General features: G+C 46.3%; 56 non-coding genes across 56 annotated transcripts in view; all 56 read right to left on the bottom strand.

Annotated features, from left to right (window-relative positions):
* Nucleotides 1-76: 76 nt before the first annotated feature.
* LOC148964035 (5S ribosomal RNA) lies at nt 77-195 on the bottom strand. Its single transcript, XR_016152284.1, has one exon. It is a non-coding gene; the product is annotated as a 5S ribosomal RNA (ribosomal RNA).
* A 92-nt stretch (nt 196-287) lies between these two features.
* LOC148964036 (5S ribosomal RNA) lies at nt 288-406 on the bottom strand. Its single transcript, XR_016152285.1, has one exon. It is a non-coding gene; the product is annotated as a 5S ribosomal RNA (ribosomal RNA).
* Nucleotides 407-579: 173 nt separating this feature from the next.
* LOC148964037 (5S ribosomal RNA) lies at nt 580-698 on the bottom strand. Its single transcript, XR_016152287.1, has one exon. It is a non-coding gene; the product is annotated as a 5S ribosomal RNA (ribosomal RNA).
* Nucleotides 699-790: 92 nt separating this feature from the next.
* On the bottom strand, nt 791-909 carry LOC148964038 (5S ribosomal RNA). Its single transcript, XR_016152288.1, has one exon. It is a non-coding gene; the product is annotated as a 5S ribosomal RNA (ribosomal RNA).
* Nucleotides 910-1,001: 92 nt separating this feature from the next.
* On the bottom strand, nt 1,002-1,120 carry LOC148964039 (5S ribosomal RNA). Its single transcript, XR_016152289.1, has one exon. It is a non-coding gene; the product is annotated as a 5S ribosomal RNA (ribosomal RNA).
* A 92-nt stretch (nt 1,121-1,212) lies between these two features.
* On the bottom strand, nt 1,213-1,331 carry LOC148964040 (5S ribosomal RNA). Its single transcript, XR_016152290.1, has one exon. It is a non-coding gene; the product is annotated as a 5S ribosomal RNA (ribosomal RNA).
* Nucleotides 1,332-1,502: 171 nt separating this feature from the next.
* On the bottom strand, nt 1,503-1,621 carry LOC148964041 (5S ribosomal RNA). Its single transcript, XR_016152291.1, has one exon. It is a non-coding gene; the product is annotated as a 5S ribosomal RNA (ribosomal RNA).
* Nucleotides 1,622-1,713: 92 nt separating this feature from the next.
* Nucleotides 1,714-1,832, bottom strand: LOC148964042 (5S ribosomal RNA). The gene has a single exon (XR_016152292.1). It is a non-coding gene; the product is annotated as a 5S ribosomal RNA (ribosomal RNA).
* Nucleotides 1,833-1,924: 92 nt separating this feature from the next.
* LOC148964043 (5S ribosomal RNA) lies at nt 1,925-2,043 on the bottom strand. The gene has a single exon (XR_016152293.1). It is a non-coding gene; the product is annotated as a 5S ribosomal RNA (ribosomal RNA).
* Nucleotides 2,044-2,216: 173 nt separating this feature from the next.
* LOC148964044 (5S ribosomal RNA) lies at nt 2,217-2,335 on the bottom strand. The gene has a single exon (XR_016152294.1). It is a non-coding gene; the product is annotated as a 5S ribosomal RNA (ribosomal RNA).
* Nucleotides 2,336-2,427: 92 nt separating this feature from the next.
* On the bottom strand, nt 2,428-2,546 carry LOC148964045 (5S ribosomal RNA). Its single transcript, XR_016153257.1, has one exon. It is a non-coding gene; the product is annotated as a 5S ribosomal RNA (ribosomal RNA).
* Nucleotides 2,547-2,638: 92 nt separating this feature from the next.
* Nucleotides 2,639-2,757, bottom strand: LOC148964046 (5S ribosomal RNA). Its single transcript, XR_016152295.1, has one exon. It is a non-coding gene; the product is annotated as a 5S ribosomal RNA (ribosomal RNA).
* A 92-nt stretch (nt 2,758-2,849) lies between these two features.
* Nucleotides 2,850-2,968, bottom strand: LOC148964047 (5S ribosomal RNA). The gene has a single exon (XR_016152296.1). It is a non-coding gene; the product is annotated as a 5S ribosomal RNA (ribosomal RNA).
* Nucleotides 2,969-3,060: 92 nt separating this feature from the next.
* LOC148964048 (5S ribosomal RNA) lies at nt 3,061-3,179 on the bottom strand. Its single transcript, XR_016152298.1, has one exon. It is a non-coding gene; the product is annotated as a 5S ribosomal RNA (ribosomal RNA).
* A 92-nt stretch (nt 3,180-3,271) lies between these two features.
* Nucleotides 3,272-3,390, bottom strand: LOC148964049 (5S ribosomal RNA). Its single transcript, XR_016152299.1, has one exon. It is a non-coding gene; the product is annotated as a 5S ribosomal RNA (ribosomal RNA).
* A 92-nt stretch (nt 3,391-3,482) lies between these two features.
* Nucleotides 3,483-3,601, bottom strand: LOC148964050 (5S ribosomal RNA). The gene has a single exon (XR_016152300.1). It is a non-coding gene; the product is annotated as a 5S ribosomal RNA (ribosomal RNA).
* A 172-nt stretch (nt 3,602-3,773) lies between these two features.
* Nucleotides 3,774-3,892, bottom strand: LOC148964051 (5S ribosomal RNA). The gene has a single exon (XR_016152301.1). It is a non-coding gene; the product is annotated as a 5S ribosomal RNA (ribosomal RNA).
* Nucleotides 3,893-3,984: 92 nt separating this feature from the next.
* Nucleotides 3,985-4,103, bottom strand: LOC148964052 (5S ribosomal RNA). The gene has a single exon (XR_016152302.1). It is a non-coding gene; the product is annotated as a 5S ribosomal RNA (ribosomal RNA).
* A 92-nt stretch (nt 4,104-4,195) lies between these two features.
* On the bottom strand, nt 4,196-4,314 carry LOC148964053 (5S ribosomal RNA). The gene has a single exon (XR_016152304.1). It is a non-coding gene; the product is annotated as a 5S ribosomal RNA (ribosomal RNA).
* Nucleotides 4,315-4,406: 92 nt separating this feature from the next.
* On the bottom strand, nt 4,407-4,525 carry LOC148964054 (5S ribosomal RNA). Its single transcript, XR_016152305.1, has one exon. It is a non-coding gene; the product is annotated as a 5S ribosomal RNA (ribosomal RNA).
* Nucleotides 4,526-4,617: 92 nt separating this feature from the next.
* Nucleotides 4,618-4,736, bottom strand: LOC148964055 (5S ribosomal RNA). Its single transcript, XR_016153258.1, has one exon. It is a non-coding gene; the product is annotated as a 5S ribosomal RNA (ribosomal RNA).
* Nucleotides 4,737-4,828: 92 nt separating this feature from the next.
* On the bottom strand, nt 4,829-4,947 carry LOC148964056 (5S ribosomal RNA). The gene has a single exon (XR_016152306.1). It is a non-coding gene; the product is annotated as a 5S ribosomal RNA (ribosomal RNA).
* Nucleotides 4,948-5,039: 92 nt separating this feature from the next.
* On the bottom strand, nt 5,040-5,158 carry LOC148964057 (5S ribosomal RNA). The gene has a single exon (XR_016152307.1). It is a non-coding gene; the product is annotated as a 5S ribosomal RNA (ribosomal RNA).
* A 92-nt stretch (nt 5,159-5,250) lies between these two features.
* Nucleotides 5,251-5,369, bottom strand: LOC148964058 (5S ribosomal RNA). The gene has a single exon (XR_016152308.1). It is a non-coding gene; the product is annotated as a 5S ribosomal RNA (ribosomal RNA).
* A 92-nt stretch (nt 5,370-5,461) lies between these two features.
* Nucleotides 5,462-5,580, bottom strand: LOC148964059 (5S ribosomal RNA). Its single transcript, XR_016152310.1, has one exon. It is a non-coding gene; the product is annotated as a 5S ribosomal RNA (ribosomal RNA).
* A 92-nt stretch (nt 5,581-5,672) lies between these two features.
* Nucleotides 5,673-5,791, bottom strand: LOC148964060 (5S ribosomal RNA). Its single transcript, XR_016152311.1, has one exon. It is a non-coding gene; the product is annotated as a 5S ribosomal RNA (ribosomal RNA).
* A 172-nt stretch (nt 5,792-5,963) lies between these two features.
* LOC148964061 (5S ribosomal RNA) lies at nt 5,964-6,082 on the bottom strand. Its single transcript, XR_016152312.1, has one exon. It is a non-coding gene; the product is annotated as a 5S ribosomal RNA (ribosomal RNA).
* Nucleotides 6,083-6,174: 92 nt separating this feature from the next.
* Nucleotides 6,175-6,293, bottom strand: LOC148964062 (5S ribosomal RNA). Its single transcript, XR_016152313.1, has one exon. It is a non-coding gene; the product is annotated as a 5S ribosomal RNA (ribosomal RNA).
* A 92-nt stretch (nt 6,294-6,385) lies between these two features.
* On the bottom strand, nt 6,386-6,504 carry LOC148964063 (5S ribosomal RNA). Its single transcript, XR_016152314.1, has one exon. It is a non-coding gene; the product is annotated as a 5S ribosomal RNA (ribosomal RNA).
* A 92-nt stretch (nt 6,505-6,596) lies between these two features.
* LOC148964064 (5S ribosomal RNA) lies at nt 6,597-6,715 on the bottom strand. Its single transcript, XR_016152315.1, has one exon. It is a non-coding gene; the product is annotated as a 5S ribosomal RNA (ribosomal RNA).
* A 171-nt stretch (nt 6,716-6,886) lies between these two features.
* LOC148964065 (5S ribosomal RNA) lies at nt 6,887-7,005 on the bottom strand. Its single transcript, XR_016152316.1, has one exon. It is a non-coding gene; the product is annotated as a 5S ribosomal RNA (ribosomal RNA).
* Nucleotides 7,006-7,097: 92 nt separating this feature from the next.
* LOC148964066 (5S ribosomal RNA) lies at nt 7,098-7,216 on the bottom strand. Its single transcript, XR_016152317.1, has one exon. It is a non-coding gene; the product is annotated as a 5S ribosomal RNA (ribosomal RNA).
* Nucleotides 7,217-7,308: 92 nt separating this feature from the next.
* LOC148964067 (5S ribosomal RNA) lies at nt 7,309-7,427 on the bottom strand. The gene has a single exon (XR_016152318.1). It is a non-coding gene; the product is annotated as a 5S ribosomal RNA (ribosomal RNA).
* Nucleotides 7,428-7,600: 173 nt separating this feature from the next.
* On the bottom strand, nt 7,601-7,719 carry LOC148964068 (5S ribosomal RNA). Its single transcript, XR_016152319.1, has one exon. It is a non-coding gene; the product is annotated as a 5S ribosomal RNA (ribosomal RNA).
* A 92-nt stretch (nt 7,720-7,811) lies between these two features.
* Nucleotides 7,812-7,930, bottom strand: LOC148964069 (5S ribosomal RNA). The gene has a single exon (XR_016153259.1). It is a non-coding gene; the product is annotated as a 5S ribosomal RNA (ribosomal RNA).
* Nucleotides 7,931-8,022: 92 nt separating this feature from the next.
* On the bottom strand, nt 8,023-8,141 carry LOC148964070 (5S ribosomal RNA). Its single transcript, XR_016152321.1, has one exon. It is a non-coding gene; the product is annotated as a 5S ribosomal RNA (ribosomal RNA).
* Nucleotides 8,142-8,233: 92 nt separating this feature from the next.
* Nucleotides 8,234-8,352, bottom strand: LOC148964071 (5S ribosomal RNA). The gene has a single exon (XR_016152322.1). It is a non-coding gene; the product is annotated as a 5S ribosomal RNA (ribosomal RNA).
* A 92-nt stretch (nt 8,353-8,444) lies between these two features.
* LOC148964072 (5S ribosomal RNA) lies at nt 8,445-8,563 on the bottom strand. Its single transcript, XR_016152324.1, has one exon. It is a non-coding gene; the product is annotated as a 5S ribosomal RNA (ribosomal RNA).
* Nucleotides 8,564-8,655: 92 nt separating this feature from the next.
* On the bottom strand, nt 8,656-8,774 carry LOC148964073 (5S ribosomal RNA). Its single transcript, XR_016152325.1, has one exon. It is a non-coding gene; the product is annotated as a 5S ribosomal RNA (ribosomal RNA).
* A 92-nt stretch (nt 8,775-8,866) lies between these two features.
* Nucleotides 8,867-8,985, bottom strand: LOC148964074 (5S ribosomal RNA). The gene has a single exon (XR_016152326.1). It is a non-coding gene; the product is annotated as a 5S ribosomal RNA (ribosomal RNA).
* A 172-nt stretch (nt 8,986-9,157) lies between these two features.
* LOC148964075 (5S ribosomal RNA) lies at nt 9,158-9,276 on the bottom strand. The gene has a single exon (XR_016152327.1). It is a non-coding gene; the product is annotated as a 5S ribosomal RNA (ribosomal RNA).
* A 92-nt stretch (nt 9,277-9,368) lies between these two features.
* Nucleotides 9,369-9,487, bottom strand: LOC148964076 (5S ribosomal RNA). Its single transcript, XR_016152328.1, has one exon. It is a non-coding gene; the product is annotated as a 5S ribosomal RNA (ribosomal RNA).
* Nucleotides 9,488-9,579: 92 nt separating this feature from the next.
* On the bottom strand, nt 9,580-9,698 carry LOC148964077 (5S ribosomal RNA). Its single transcript, XR_016152329.1, has one exon. It is a non-coding gene; the product is annotated as a 5S ribosomal RNA (ribosomal RNA).
* Nucleotides 9,699-9,790: 92 nt separating this feature from the next.
* LOC148964078 (5S ribosomal RNA) lies at nt 9,791-9,909 on the bottom strand. The gene has a single exon (XR_016152330.1). It is a non-coding gene; the product is annotated as a 5S ribosomal RNA (ribosomal RNA).
* Nucleotides 9,910-10,001: 92 nt separating this feature from the next.
* LOC148964079 (5S ribosomal RNA) lies at nt 10,002-10,120 on the bottom strand. Its single transcript, XR_016153260.1, has one exon. It is a non-coding gene; the product is annotated as a 5S ribosomal RNA (ribosomal RNA).
* Nucleotides 10,121-10,212: 92 nt separating this feature from the next.
* On the bottom strand, nt 10,213-10,331 carry LOC148964080 (5S ribosomal RNA). The gene has a single exon (XR_016152331.1). It is a non-coding gene; the product is annotated as a 5S ribosomal RNA (ribosomal RNA).
* A 92-nt stretch (nt 10,332-10,423) lies between these two features.
* On the bottom strand, nt 10,424-10,542 carry LOC148964081 (5S ribosomal RNA). The gene has a single exon (XR_016152333.1). It is a non-coding gene; the product is annotated as a 5S ribosomal RNA (ribosomal RNA).
* A 92-nt stretch (nt 10,543-10,634) lies between these two features.
* On the bottom strand, nt 10,635-10,753 carry LOC148964082 (5S ribosomal RNA). The gene has a single exon (XR_016152334.1). It is a non-coding gene; the product is annotated as a 5S ribosomal RNA (ribosomal RNA).
* A 92-nt stretch (nt 10,754-10,845) lies between these two features.
* Nucleotides 10,846-10,964, bottom strand: LOC148964083 (5S ribosomal RNA). Its single transcript, XR_016152335.1, has one exon. It is a non-coding gene; the product is annotated as a 5S ribosomal RNA (ribosomal RNA).
* Nucleotides 10,965-11,056: 92 nt separating this feature from the next.
* Nucleotides 11,057-11,175, bottom strand: LOC148964084 (5S ribosomal RNA). The gene has a single exon (XR_016152336.1). It is a non-coding gene; the product is annotated as a 5S ribosomal RNA (ribosomal RNA).
* A 173-nt stretch (nt 11,176-11,348) lies between these two features.
* On the bottom strand, nt 11,349-11,467 carry LOC148964085 (5S ribosomal RNA). The gene has a single exon (XR_016152337.1). It is a non-coding gene; the product is annotated as a 5S ribosomal RNA (ribosomal RNA).
* A 92-nt stretch (nt 11,468-11,559) lies between these two features.
* On the bottom strand, nt 11,560-11,678 carry LOC148964086 (5S ribosomal RNA). Its single transcript, XR_016152338.1, has one exon. It is a non-coding gene; the product is annotated as a 5S ribosomal RNA (ribosomal RNA).
* Nucleotides 11,679-11,770: 92 nt separating this feature from the next.
* LOC148964087 (5S ribosomal RNA) lies at nt 11,771-11,889 on the bottom strand. Its single transcript, XR_016152339.1, has one exon. It is a non-coding gene; the product is annotated as a 5S ribosomal RNA (ribosomal RNA).
* A 92-nt stretch (nt 11,890-11,981) lies between these two features.
* On the bottom strand, nt 11,982-12,100 carry LOC148964088 (5S ribosomal RNA). The gene has a single exon (XR_016152340.1). It is a non-coding gene; the product is annotated as a 5S ribosomal RNA (ribosomal RNA).
* Nucleotides 12,101-12,271: 171 nt separating this feature from the next.
* Nucleotides 12,272-12,390, bottom strand: LOC148964089 (5S ribosomal RNA). Its single transcript, XR_016152341.1, has one exon. It is a non-coding gene; the product is annotated as a 5S ribosomal RNA (ribosomal RNA).
* A 92-nt stretch (nt 12,391-12,482) lies between these two features.
* LOC148964090 (5S ribosomal RNA) overlaps nt 12,483-12,500 on the bottom strand; it is a 119-nt gene continuing 101 nt past the window's right edge. The window contains exon 1 of the ribosomal RNA XR_016152342.1: nt 12,483-12,500. This exon is cut by the window's right edge and continues 101 nt beyond it. This is a non-coding gene — a ribosomal RNA (5S ribosomal RNA).

The raw sequence follows: 12,500 nt of genomic DNA on the forward strand, positions 1-12,500 counted from the left end.
ATTGGGCTTTTTGAATGGTTAGAACATTAGGGTAGTAAACCATATAAAGCTTACTAGGTCTCCCATCCAACAATAAAGCTTACAGCACCTGGTATTCCCAGGCGGTCTCCCATCCAAGTACTAACCAGGCCCGACCCTGCTTAGCTTCCGAGATCAGACGAGTTCGGGCGTTCTCAAGGTGGTATGGCCGTAAGCAAAATCTGCTGCCAAAATTGGGCTATTTGAATGGTTAGAACATTAGGGTAGTAAACCATATAAAGCTTACTAGGTCTCCCATCCAACAATAAAGCTTACAGCACCTGGTATTCCCAGGCGGTCTCCCATCCAAGTACTAACCAGGCCCGACCCTGCTTAGCTTCCGAGATCAGACGAGTTCGGGCGTTCTCAAGGTGGTATGGCCGTAAGCGAAATCTGCTGCCAAAATTGGGCTATTTGAAGAAAAAAAAAAGAGACTCTTTCAGGCTTTCTGAAGAAACTCAGAGACGATTTCAGGCATTTTGAGGGGGAAAAAAGACAATTTAGGATTTTTGAACCATTTCATTGACTCATTTTTTTTTTTTTTTTTTTTTTAAACAATAAAGCTTACAGCACCTGGTATTCCCAGGCGGTCTCCCATCCAAGTACTAACCAGGCCCGACCCTGCTTAGCTTCCGAGATCAGACGAGTTCGGGCGTTCTCAAGGTGGTATGGCCGTAAGCAAAATCTGCTGCCAAAATTGGGCTTTTTGAATGGTTAGAACATTAGGGTAGTAAACCATATAAAGCTTACTAGGTCTCCCATCCAACAATAAAGCTTACAGCACCTGGTATTCCCAGGCGGTCTCCCATCCAAGTACTAACCAGGCCCGACCCTGCTTAGCTTCCGAGATCAGACGAGTTCGGGCGTTCTCAAGGTGGTATGGCCGTAAGCAAAATCTGCTGCCAAAATTGGGCTTTTTGAATGGTTAGAACATTAGGGTAGTAAACCATATAAAGCTTACTAGGTCTCCCATCCAACAATAAAGCTTACAGCACCTGGTATTCCCAGGCGGTCTCCCATCCAAGTACTAACCAGGCCCGACCCTGCTTAGCTTCCGAGATCAGACGAGTTCGGGCGTTCTCAAGGTGGTATGGCCGTAAGCAAAATCTGCTGCCAAAATTGGGCTATTTGAATGGTTAGAACATTAGGGTAGTAAACCATATAAAGCTTACTAGGTCTCCCATCCAACAATAAAGCTTACAGCACCTGGTATTCCCAGGCGGTCTCCCATCCAAGTACTAACCAGGCCCGACCCTGCTTAGCTTCCGAGATCAGACGAGTTCGGGCGTTCTCAAGGTGGTATGGCCGTAAGCGAAATCTGCTGCCAAAATTGGGCTATTTGAAGAAAAAAAAAGAGACTCTTTCAGGCTTTCTGAAGAAACTCAGAGACGATTTCAGGCATTTTGAGGGGGAAAAAAGACAATTTAGGATTTTTGAACTATTTCATTGACTCTTTTTTTTTTTTTTTTTTTTTTAAACAATAAAGCTTACAGCACCTGGTATTCCCAGGCGGTCTCCCATCCAAGTACTAACCAGGCCCGACCCTGCTTAGCTTCCGAGATCAGACGAGTTCGGGCGTTCTCAAGGTGGTATGGCCGTAAGCAAAATCTGCTGCCAAAATTGGGCTATTTGAATGGTTAGAACATTAGGGTAGTAAACCATATAAAGCTTACTAGGTCTCCCATCCAACAATAAAGCTTACAGCACCTGGTATTCCCAGGCGGTCTCCCATCCAAGTACTAACCAGGCCCGACCCTGCTTAGCTTCCGAGATCAGACGAGTTCGGGCGTTCTCAAGGTGGTATGGCCGTAAGCAAAATCTGCTGCCAAAATTGGGCTATTTGAATGGTTAGAACATTAGGGTAGTAAACCATATAAAGCTTACTAGGTCTCCCATCCAACAATAAAGCTTACAGCACCTGGTATTCCCAGGCGGTCTCCCATCCAAGTACTAACCAGGCCCGACCCTGCTTAGCTTCCGAGATCAGACGAGTTCGGGCGTTCTCAAGGTGGTATGGCCGTAAGCGAAATCTGCTGCCAAAATTGGGCTATTTGAAGAAAAAAAAAAGAGACTCTTTCAGGCTTTCTGAAGAAACTCAGAGACGATTTCAGGCATTTTGAGGGGGAAAAAAGACAATTTAGGATTTTTGAACCATTTCATTGACTCTTTTTTTTTTTTTTTTTTTTTTTAAACAATAAAGCTTACAGCACCTGGTATTCCCAGGCGGTCTCCCATCCAAGTACTAACCAGGCCCGACCCTGCTTAGCTTCCGAGATCAGACGAGTTCGGGCGTTCTCAAGGTGGTATGGCCGTAAGCAAAATCTGCTGCCAAAATTGGGCTTTTTGAATGGTTAGAACATTAGGGTAGTAAACCATATAAAGCTTACTAGGTGTCCCATCCAACAATAAAGCTTACAGCACCTGGTATTCCCAGGCGGTCTCCCATCCAAGTACTAACCAGGCCCGACCCTGCTTTGCTTCCGAGATCAGACGAGTTCGGGCGTTCTCAAGGTGGTATGGCCGTAAGCAAAATCTGCTGCCAAAATTGGGCTATTTGAATGGTTAGAACATTAGGGTAGTAAACCATATAAAGCTTACTAGGTCTCCCATCCAACAATAAAGCTTACAGCACCTGGTATTCCCAGGCGGTCTCCCATCCAAGTACTAACCAGGCCCGACCCTGCTTAGCTTCCGAGATCAGACGAGTTCGGGCGTTCTCAAGGTGGTATGGCCGTAAGCGAAATCTGCTGCCAAAATTGGGCTATTTGAATGGTTAGAACATTAGGGTAGTAAACCATATAAAGCTTACTAGGTCTCCCATCCAACAATAAAGCTTACAGCACCTGGTATTCCCAGGCGGTCTCCCATCCAAGTACTAACCAGGCCCGACCCTGCTTAGCTTCCGAGATCAGACGAGTTCGGGCGTTCTCAAGGTGGTATGGCCGTAAGCGAAATCTGCTGCCAAAATTGGGCTTTTTGAATGGTTAGAACATTAGGGTAGTAAACCATATAAAGCTTACTAGGTCTCCCATCCAACAATAAAGCTTACAGCACCTGGTATTCCCAGGCGGTCTCCCATCCAAGTACTAACCAGGCCCGACCCTGCTTAGCTTCCGAGATCAGACGAGTTCGGGCGTTCTCAAGGTGGTATGGCCGTAAGCAAAATCTGCTGCCAAAATTGGGCTTTTTGAATGGTTAGAACATTAGGGTAGTAAACCATATAAAGCTTACTAGGTCTCCCATCCAACAATAAAGCTTACAGCACCTGGTATTCCCAGGCGGTCTCCCATCCAAGTACTAACCAGGCCCGACCCTGCTTAGCTTCCGAGATCAGACGAGTTCGGGCGTTCTCAAGGTGGTATGGCCGTAAGCAAAATCTGCTGCCAAAATTGGGCTATTTGAATGGTTAGAACATTAGGGTAGTAAACCATATAAAGCTTACTAGGTCTCCCATCCAACAATAAAGCTTACAGCACCTGGTATTCCCAGGCGGTCTCCCATCCAAGTACTAACCAGGCCCGACCCTGCTTAGCTTCCGAGATCAGACGAGTTCGGGCGTTCTCAAGGTGGTATGGCCGTAAGCGAAATCTGCTGCCAAAATTGGGCTATTTGAAGAAAAAAAAAAGAGACTCTTTCAGGCTTTCTGAAGAAACTCAGAGACGATTTCAGGCATTTTGAGGGGGAAAAAAGACAATTTAGGATTTTTGAACCATTTCATTGACTCTTATTTTTTTTTTTTTTTTTTTAAACAATAAAGCTTACAGCACCTGGTATTCCCAGGCGGTCTCCCATCCAAGTACTAACCAGGCCCGACCCTGCTTAGCTTCCGAGATCAGACGAGTTCGGGCGTTCTCAAGGTGGTATGGCCGTAAGCAAAATCTGCTGCCAAAATTGGGCTATTTGAATGGTTAGAACATTAGGGTAGTAAACCATATAAAGCTTACTAGGTCTCCCATCCAACAATAAAGCTTACAGCACCTGGTATTCCCAGGCGGTCTCCCATCCAAGTACTAACCAGGCCCGACCCTGCTTAGCTTCCGAGATCAGACGAGTTCGGGCGTTCTCAAGGTGGTATGGCCGTAAGCAAAATCTGCTGCCAAAATTGGGCTATTTGAATGGTTAGAACATTAGGGTAGTAAACCATATAAAGCTTACTAGGTCTCCCATCCAACAATAAAGCTTACAGCACCTGGTATTCCCAGGCGGTCTCCCATCCAAGTACTAACCAGGCCCGACCCTGCTTAGCTTCCGAGATCAGACGAGTTCGGGCGTTCTCAAGGTGGTATGGCCGTAAGCAAAATCTGCTGCCAAAATTGGGCTTTTTGAATGGTTAGAACATTAGGGTAGTAAACCATATAAAGCTTACTAGGTCTCCCATCCAACAATAAAGCTTACAGCACCTGGTATTCCCAGGCGGTCTCCCATCCAAGTACTAACCAGGCCCGACCCTGCTTAGCTTCCGAGATCAGACGAGTTCGGGCGTTCTCAAGGTGGTATGGCCGTAAGCAAAATCTGCTGCCAAAATTGGGCTATTTGAATGGTTAGAACATTAGGGTAGTAAACCATATAAAGCTTACTAGGTGTCCCATCCAACAATAAAGCTTACAGCACCTGGTATTCCCAGGCGGTCTCCCATCCAAGTACTAACCAGGCCCGACCCTGCTTTGCTTCCGAGATCAGACGAGTTCGGGCGTTCTCAAGGTGGTATGGCCGTAAGCAAAATCTGCTGCCAAAATTGGGCTATTTGAATGGTTAGAACATTAGGGTAGTAAACCATATAAAGCTTACTAGGTCTCCCATCCAACAATAAAGCTTACAGCACCTGGTATTCCCAGGCGGTCTCCCATCCAAGTACTAACCAGGCCCGACCCTGCTTAGCTTCCGAGATCAGACGAGTTCGGGCGTTCTCAAGGTGGTATGGCCGTAAGCGAAATCTGCTGCCAAAATTGGGCTATTTGAATGGTTAGAACATTAGGGTAGTAAACCATATAAAGCTTACTAGGTCTCCCATCCAACAATAAAGCTTACAGCACCTGGTATTCCCAGGCGGTCTCCCATCCAAGTACTAACCAGGCCCGACCCTGCTTAGCTTCCGAGATCAGACGAGTTCGGGCGTTCTCAAGGTGGTATGGCCGTAAGCGAAATCTGCTGCCAAAATTGGGCTTTTTGAATGGTTAGAACATTAGGGTAGTAAACCATATAAAGCTTACTAGGTCTCCCATCCAACAATAAAGCTTACAGCACCTGGTATTCCCAGGCGGTCTCCCATCCAAGTACTAACCAGGCCCGACCCTGCTTAGCTTCCGAGATCAGACGAGTTCGGGCGTTCTCAAGGTGGTATGGCCGTAAGCAAAATCTGCTGCCAAAATTGGGCTTTTTGAATGGTTAGAACATTAGGGTAGTAAACCATATAAAGCTTACTAGGTCTCCCATCCAACAATAAAGCTTACAGCACCTGGTATTCCCAGGCGGTCTCCCATCCAAGTACTAACCAGGCCCGACCCTGCTTAGCTTCCGAGATCAGACGAGTTCGGGCGTTCTCAAGGTGGTATGGCCGTAAGCAAAATCTGCTGCCAAAATTGGGCTATTTGAATGGTTAGAACATTAGGGTAGTAAACCATATAAAGCTTACTAGGTCTCCCATCCAACAATAAAGCTTACAGCACCTGGTATTCCCAGGCGGTCTCCCATCCAAGTACTAACCAGGCCCGACCCTGCTTAGCTTCCGAGATCAGACGAGTTCGGGCGTTCTCAAGGTGGTATGGCCGTAAGCGAAATCTGCTGCCAAAATTGGGCTATTTGAAGAAAAAAAAAAGAGACTCTTTCAGGCTTTCTGAAGAAACTCAGAGACGATTTCAGGCATTTTGAGGGGGAAAAAAGACAATTTAGGATTTTTGAACCATTTCATTGACTCTTATTTTTTTTTTTTTTTTTTTAAACAATAAAGCTTACAGCACCTGGTATTCCCAGGCGGTCTCCCATCCAAGTACTAACCAGGCCCGACCCTGCTTAGCTTCCGAGATCAGACGAGTTCGGGCGTTCTCAAGGTGGTATGGCCGTAAGCAAAATCTGCTGCCAAAATTGGGCTTTTTGAATGGTTAGAACATTAGGGTAGTAAACCATATAAAGCTTACTAGGTCTCCCATCCAACAATAAAGCTTACAGCACCTGGTATTCCCAGGCGGTCTCCCATCCAAGTACTAACCAGGCCCGACCCTGCTTAGCTTCCGAGATCAGACGAGTTCGGGCGTTCTCAAGGTGGTATGGCCGTAAGCAAAATCTGCTGCCAAAATTGGGCTTTTTGAATGGTTAGAACATTAGGGTAGTAAACCATATAAAGCTTACTAGGTCTCCCATCCAACAATAAAGCTTACAGCACCTGGTATTCCCAGGCGGTCTCCCATCCAAGTACTAACCAGGCCCGACCCTGCTTAGCTTCCGAGATCAGACGAGTTCGGGCGTTCTCAAGGTGGTATGGCCGTAAGCAAAATCTGCTGCCAAAATTGGGCTATTTGAATGGTTAGAACATTAGGGTAGTAAACCATATAAAGCTTACTAGGTCTCCCATCCAACAATAAAGCTTACAGCACCTGGTATTCCCAGGCGGTCTCCCATCCAAGTACTAACCAGGCCCGACCCTGCTTAGCTTCCGAGATCAGACGAGTTCGGGCGTTCTCAAGGTGGTATGGCCGTAAGCGAAATCTGCTGCCAAAATTGGGCTATTTGAAGAAAAAAAAAGAGACTCTTTCAGGCTTTCTGAAGAAACTCAGAGACGATTTCAGGCATTTTGAGGGGGAAAAAAGACAATTTAGGATTTTTGAACTATTTCATTGACTCTTTTTTTTTTTTTTTTTTTTTTAAACAATAAAGCTTACAGCACCTGGTATTCCCAGGCGGTCTCCCATCCAAGTACTAACCAGGCCCGACCCTGCTTAGCTTCCGAGATCAGACGAGTTCGGGCGTTCTCAAGGTGGTATGGCCGTAAGCAAAATCTGCTGCCAAAATTGGGCTATTTGAATGGTTAGAACATTAGGGTAGTAAACCATATAAAGCTTACTAGGTCTCCCATCCAACAATAAAGCTTACAGCACCTGGTATTCCCAGGCGGTCTCCCATCCAAGTACTAACCAGGCCCGACCCTGCTTAGCTTCCGAGATCAGACGAGTTCGGGCGTTCTCAAGGTGGTATGGCCGTAAGCAAAATCTGCTGCCAAAATTGGGCTATTTGAATGGTTAGAACATTAGGGTAGTAAACCATATAAAGCTTACTAGGTCTCCCATCCAACAATAAAGCTTACAGCACCTGGTATTCCCAGGCGGTCTCCCATCCAAGTACTAACCAGGCCCGACCCTGCTTAGCTTCCGAGATCAGACGAGTTCGGGCGTTCTCAAGGTGGTATGGCCGTAAGCGAAATCTGCTGCCAAAATTGGGCTATTTGAAGAAAAAAAAAAGAGACTCTTTCAGGCTTTCTGAAGAAACTCAGAGACGATTTCAGGCATTTTGAGGGGGAAAAAAGACAATTTAGGATTTTTGAACCATTTCATTGACTCTTTTTTTTTTTTTTTTTTTTTTTAAACAATAAAGCTTACAGCACCTGGTATTCCCAGGCGGTCTCCCATCCAAGTACTAACCAGGCCCGACCCTGCTTAGCTTCCGAGATCAGACGAGTTCGGGCGTTCTCAAGGTGGTATGGCCGTAAGCAAAATCTGCTGCCAAAATTGGGCTTTTTGAATGGTTAGAACATTAGGGTAGTAAACCATATAAAGCTTACTAGGTGTCCCATCCAACAATAAAGCTTACAGCACCTGGTATTCCCAGGCGGTCTCCCATCCAAGTACTAACCAGGCCCGACCCTGCTTTGCTTCCGAGATCAGACGAGTTCGGGCGTTCTCAAGGTGGTATGGCCGTAAGCAAAATCTGCTGCCAAAATTGGGCTATTTGAATGGTTAGAACATTAGGGTAGTAAACCATATAAAGCTTACTAGGTCTCCCATCCAACAATAAAGCTTACAGCACCTGGTATTCCCAGGCGGTCTCCCATCCAAGTACTAACCAGGCCCGACCCTGCTTAGCTTCCGAGATCAGACGAGTTCGGGCGTTCTCAAGGTGGTATGGCCGTAAGCGAAATCTGCTGCCAAAATTGGGCTATTTGAATGGTTAGAACATTAGGGTAGTAAACCATATAAAGCTTACTAGGTCTCCCATCCAACAATAAAGCTTACAGCACCTGGTATTCCCAGGCGGTCTCCCATCCAAGTACTAACCAGGCCCGACCCTGCTTAGCTTCCGAGATCAGACGAGTTCGGGCGTTCTCAAGGTGGTATGGCCGTAAGCGAAATCTGCTGCCAAAATTGGGCTTTTTGAATGGTTAGAACATTAGGGTAGTAAACCATATAAAGCTTACTAGGTCTCCCATCCAACAATAAAGCTTACAGCACCTGGTATTCCCAGGCGGTCTCCCATCCAAGTACTAACCAGGCCCGACCCTGCTTAGCTTCCGAGATCAGACGAGTTCGGGCGTTCTCAAGGTGGTATGGCCGTAAGCAAAATCTGCTGCCAAAATTGGGCTTTTTGAATGGTTAGAACATTAGGGTAGTAAACCATATAAAGCTTACTAGGTCTCCCATCCAACAATAAAGCTTACAGCACCTGGTATTCCCAGGCGGTCTCCCATCCAAGTACTAACCAGGCCCGACCCTGCTTAGCTTCCGAGATCAGACGAGTTCGGGCGTTCTCAAGGTGGTATGGCCGTAAGCAAAATCTGCTGCCAAAATTGGGCTATTTGAATGGTTAGAACATTAGGGTAGTAAACCATATAAAGCTTACTAGGTCTCCCATCCAACAATAAAGCTTACAGCACCTGGTATTCCCAGGCGGTCTCCCATCCAAGTACTAACCAGGCCCGACCCTGCTTAGCTTCCGAGATCAGACGAGTTCGGGCGTTCTCAAGGTGGTATGGCCGTAAGCGAAATCTGCTGCCAAAATTGGGCTATTTGAAGAAAAAAAAAAGAGACTCTTTCAGGCTTTCTGAAGAAACTCAGAGACGATTTCAGGCATTTTGAGGGGGAAAAAAGACAATTTAGGATTTTTGAACCATTTCATTGACTCTTATTTTTTTTTTTTTTTTTTTAAACAATAAAGCTTACAGCACCTGGTATTCCCAGGCGGTCTCCCATCCAAGTACTAACCAGGCCCGACCCTGCTTAGCTTCCGAGATCAGACGAGTTCGGGCGTTCTCAAGGTGGTATGGCCGTAAGCAAAATCTGCTGCCAAAATTGGGCTATTTGAATGGTTAGAACATTAGGGTAGTAAACCATATAAAGCTTACTAGGTCTCCCATCCAACAATAAAGCTTACAGCACCTGGTATTCCCAGGCGGTCTCCCATCCAAGTACTAACCAGGCCCGACCCTGCTTAGCTTCCGAGATCAGACGAGTTCGGGCGTTCTCAAGGTGGTATGGCCGTAAGCAAAATCTGCTGCCAAAATTGGGCTATTTGAATGGTTAGAACATTAGGGTAGTAAACCATATAAAGCTTACTAGGTCTCCCATCCAACAATAAAGCTTACAGCACCTGGTATTCCCAGGCGGTCTCCCATCCAAGTACTAACCAGGCCCGACCCTGCTTAGCTTCCGAGATCAGACGAGTTCGGGCGTTCTCAAGGTGGTATGGCCGTAAGCAAAATCTGCTGCCAAAATTGGGCTTTTTGAATGGTTAGAACATTAGGGTAGTAAACCATATAAAGCTTACTAGGTCTCCCATCCAACAATAAAGCTTACAGCACCTGGTATTCCCAGGCGGTCTCCCATCCAAGTACTAACCAGGCCCGACCCTGCTTAGCTTCCGAGATCAGACGAGTTCGGGCGTTCTCAAGGTGGTATGGCCGTAAGCAAAATCTGCTGCCAAAATTGGGCTATTTGAATGGTTAGAACATTAGGGTAGTAAACCATATAAAGCTTACTAGGTGTCCCATCCAACAATAAAGCTTACAGCACCTGGTATTCCCAGGCGGTCTCCCATCCAAGTACTAACCAGGCCCGACCCTGCTTTGCTTCCGAGATCAGACGAGTTCGGGCGTTCTCAAGGTGGTATGGCCGTAAGCAAAATCTGCTGCCAAAATTGGGCTATTTGAATGGTTAGAACATTAGGGTAGTAAACCATATAAAGCTTACTAGGTCTCCCATCCAACAATAAAGCTTACAGCACCTGGTATTCCCAGGCGGTCTCCCATCCAAGTACTAACCAGGCCCGACCCTGCTTAGCTTCCGAGATCAGACGAGTTCGGGCGTTCTCAAGGTGGTATGGCCGTAAGCGAAATCTGCTGCCAAAATTGGGCTATTTGAATGGTTAGAACATTAGGGTAGTAAACCATATAAAGCTTACTAGGTCTCCCATCCAACAATAAAGCTTACAGCACCTGGTATTCCCAGGCGGTCTCCCATCCAAGTACTAACCAGGCCCGACCCTGCTTAGCTTCCGAGATCAGACGAGTTCGGGCGTTCTCAAGGTGGTATGGCCGTAAGCGAAATCTGCTGCCAAAATTGGGCTTTTTGAATGGTTAGAACATTAGGGTAGTAAACCATATAAAGCTTACTAGGTCTCCCATCCAACAATAAAGCTTACAGCACCTGGTATTCCCAGGCGGTCTCCCATCCAAGTACTAACCAGGCCCGACCCTGCTTAGCTTCCGAGATCAGACGAGTTCGGGCGTTCTCAAGGTGGTATGGCCGTAAGCAAAATCTGCTGCCAAAATTGGGCTTTTTGAATGGTTAGAACATTAGGGTAGTAAACCATATAAAGCTTACTAGGTCTCCCATCCAACAATAAAGCTTACAGCACCTGGTATTCCCAGGCGGTCTCCCATCCAAGTACTAACCAGGCCCGACCCTGCTTAGCTTCCGAGATCAGACGAGTTCGGGCGTTCTCAAGGTGGTATGGCCGTAAGCAAAATCTGCTGCCAAAATTGGGCTATTTGAATGGTTAGAACATTAGGGTAGTAAACCATATAAAGCTTACTAGGTCTCCCATCCAACAATAAAGCTTACAGCACCTGGTATTCCCAGGCGGTCTCCCATCCAAGTACTAACCAGGCCCGACCCTGCTTAGCTTCCGAGATCAGACGAGTTCGGGCGTTCTCAAGGTGGTATGGCCGTAAGCGAAATCTGCTGCCAAAATTGGGCTATTTGAAGAAAAAAAAAAGAGACTCTTTCAGGCTTTCTGAAGAAACTCAGAGACGATTTCAGGCATTTTGAGGGGGAAAAAAGACAATTTAGGATTTTTGAACCATTTCATTGACTCATTTTTTTTTTTTTTTTTTTTTTAAACAATAAAGCTTACAGCACCTGGTATTCCCAGGCGGTCTCCCATCCAAGTACTAACCAGGCCCGACCCTGCTTAGCTTCCGAGATCAGACGAGTTCGGGCGTTCTCAAGGTGGTATGGCCGTAAGCAAAATCTGCTGCCAAAATTGGGCTTTTTGAATGGTTAGAACATTAGGGTAGTAAACCATATAAAGCTTACTAGGTCTCCCATCCAACAATAAAGCTTACAGCACCTGGTATTCCCAGGCGGTCTCCCATCCAAGTACTAACCAGGCCCGACCCTGCTTAGCTTCCGAGATCAGACGAGTTCGGGCGTTCTCAAGGTGGTATGGCCGTAAGCAAAATCTGCTGCCAAAATTGGGCTTTTTGAATGGTTAGAACATTAGGGTAGTAAACCATATAAAGCTTACTAGGTCTCCCATCCAACAATAAAGCTTACAGCACCTGGTATTCCCAGGCGGTCTCCCATCCAAGTACTAACCAGGCCCGACCCTGCTTAGCTTCCGAGATCAGACGAGTTCGGGCGTTCTCAAGGTGGTATGGCCGTAAGCAAAATCTGCTGCCAAAATTGGGCTATTTGAATGGTTAGAACATTAGGGTAGTAAACCATATAAAGCTTACTAGGTCTCCCATCCAACAATAAAGCTTACAGCACCTGGTATTCCCAGGCGGTCTCCCATCCAAGTACTAACCAGGCCCGACCCTGCTTAGCTTCCGAGATCAGACGAGTTCGGGCGTTCTCAAGGTGGTATGGCCGTAAGCGAAATCTGCTGCCAAAATTGGGCTATTTGAAGAAAAAAAAAGAGACTCTTTCAGGCTTTCTGAAGAAACTCAGAGACGATTTCAGGCATTTTGAGGGGGAAAAAAGACAATTTAGGATTTTTGAACTATTTCATTGACTCTTTTTTTTTTTTTTTTTTTTTTAAACAATAAAGCTTACAGCACCTGGTATTCCCAGGCGGTCTCCCATCCAAGTACTAACCAGGCCCGACCCTGCTTAGCTTCCGAGATCAGACGAGTTCGGGCGTTCTCAAGGTGGTATGGCCGTAAGCAAAATCTGCTGCCAAAATTGGGCTATTTGAATGGTTAGAACATTAGGGTAGTAAACCATATAAAGCTTACTAGGTCTCCCATCCAACAATAAAGCTTACAGCACCTGGTA

This window comes from Pimephales promelas (assembly GCF_988280905.1).
Source record: "Pimephales promelas chromosome 3 unlocalized genomic scaffold, fPimPro1.hap1.1 SUPER_3_unloc_1, whole genome shotgun sequence".
Lineage (NCBI taxonomy): Eukaryota > Metazoa > Chordata > Actinopteri > Cypriniformes > Leuciscidae > Pimephales > Pimephales promelas.